Source organism: Protopterus annectens, chromosome 7.part1, assembly GCF_019279795.1.
Source record: "Protopterus annectens isolate FY-2018-M chromosome 7.part1, PAN1.0, whole genome shotgun sequence".
Taxonomy (NCBI): domain Eukaryota; kingdom Metazoa; phylum Chordata; order Ceratodontiformes; family Protopteridae; genus Protopterus; species Protopterus annectens.
Window position 1 is genome coordinate 221,720,976 of NC_056740.1, and position 2,406 is coordinate 221,723,381.

Consider the following 2,406-nt stretch of genomic DNA (forward strand, 5'->3'; position numbering starts at 1 on the left):
TTGTCCCCATTTGATTTCCCTTTGTTCACTCACTGGTTGTTTGATGTACTATTAGATATTCTGACCATATGTTGTCCCCATTTGTTTTCACTGTGTTCACTCACTGGTTGTTTGCTGTACTATTAGATATTCTGACCATATGTTGTCCCCATTTGATTTCCCTTTGTTCACTCACTGGTTGTTTGCTGTACTATTAGATATTCTGACCATATGTTGTCCCCATTTGTTTTCACTGTGTTCACTCACTGGTTGTTTGATGTACTATTAGATATTCTGACCATATGTTGTCCCCATTTGATTTCACTGTGTTCACTCACTGGTTGTTTGCTGTACTATTAGATATTCTGACCATATGTTGTCCCCATTTGTTTTCACTGTGTTCACTCACTGGTTGTTTGCTGTACTATTAGATACTCTGACCATATATTGTCCCCATTTGTTTTCACTGTGTTCACCCACTGGTTGTTTGATGTACTATTAGATATTCTGACCATATCTTGTCCCCATTTGTTTTCACTGTGTTCACTCACTGGTTGTTTGCTGTACTATTAGATATTCTGACCATATGTTGTCCCCATTTGTTTTCACTGTGTTCACTCACTGGTTGTTTGATGTACTATTAGATATTCTGACCATATGTTGTCCCCATTTGTTTTCACTGTGTTCAGTCACTGGTTGTTTGATGTACTATTAGATATTCTGACCATATGTTGTCCCCATTTGTTTTCACTGTGTTCACCCACTGGTTGTTTGATGTACTATTAGATATTCTGACCATATGTTGTCCCCATTTGTTTTCACTGTGTTCACCCACTGGTTGTTTGCTGTACTATTAGATATTCTGACCATATATTGTCCCCATTTGTTTTCACTGTGTTCACCCACTGGTTGTTTGCTGTACTATTAGATATTCTGACCATATGTTGTCCACATTTGTTTTCACTGTGTTCACTCACTGGTTGTTTGATGTACTATTACATACTCTGACCATATGTTGTCCCCATTTGTTTTCACTGTGTTCACTCACTGGTTGTTTGCTGTACTATTAGATATTCTGACCATATGTTGTCCCCATTTGTTTTCACTGTGTTCACTCACTGGTTGTTTGATGTACTATTAGATATTCTGACCATATGTTGTCCCCATTTGTTTTCACTGTGTTCACTCACTGGTTGTTTGATGTACTATTAGATATTCTGACCATATGTTGTCCCCATTTGTTTTCACTGTGTTCACTCACTGGTTGTTTGGTGTACTATTAGATATTCTGACCATATGTTGTCCCCATTTGTTTTCACTGTGTTCACTCACTGGTTGTTTGCTGTACTATTAGATATTCTGACCATATATTGTCCCCATTTGATTTCACTGTGTTCACCCACTGGTTGTTTGCTGTACTATTAGATATTTTGACCATATATTGTCCCCATTTGTTTTCACTGTGTTCACTCACTGGTTGTTTGCTGTACTATTAGATATTCTGACCATATATTGTCCCCATTTGTTTTCACTGTGTTCAGTCACTGGTTGTTTGCTGTACTATTAGATATTCTGACCACATGTTGTCCACATTTGTTTTCACTGTGTTCACTCACTGGTTGTTTGCTGTACTATTAGATATTCTGACCATATGTTGTCCCCATTTGTTTTCCCTGTGTTCACTCACTGTTTGTTTGCTGTACTATTAGATATTATGACCATATATTGTCCCCATTTGTTTTCCCTGTGTTCACTCACTGGTTGTTTGCTGTACTATTAGATATTCTGACCATATGTTGTCCCCATTTGTTTTCACTGTGTTCACCCACTGGTTGTTTGATGTACTATTAGATATTCTGACCATATGTTGTCCCCATTTGTTTTCACTGTGTTCACTCACTGGTTGTTTGATGTACTATTAGATACTCTGACCATATGTTGTCCCCATTTGTTTTCACTTTGTTCACTCACTGGTTGTTTGCTGTACTATTAGATATTCTGACCATGTATGTTGTCCCATTTGATTCTTACTGTGTTCAGTCACTGGTTGTTTGTTGCATTATTAGATACTCTACTATAAGGTTATTCCTGCATTTGTTTTCACTGTGTTCAGTCACTAGTTGTTTGCTGTACGGCTATTAGATACTCCAGCCATATATGTTGTCCCCATTTGTTTTCACTGTGTTCACTCACTGGTTGTTTGCTGATACTATTAGATATGCTCCTGACCATATATTGTCCCTTGTTTTCACTGTGTTCACTCATTGGTTGTTTGCTGTACTATTAGATGTTCTAACTATATGTTGTCCCCATTTGTTTTCACTGTGTTCACCCACTGGTTGTTTCTGCTGTACTATTAGATATTCTGACCATATGTTGTCCCCTATTTGTTTTCACTCACTCGTGTTCACCCACTGGTTGTTTGTC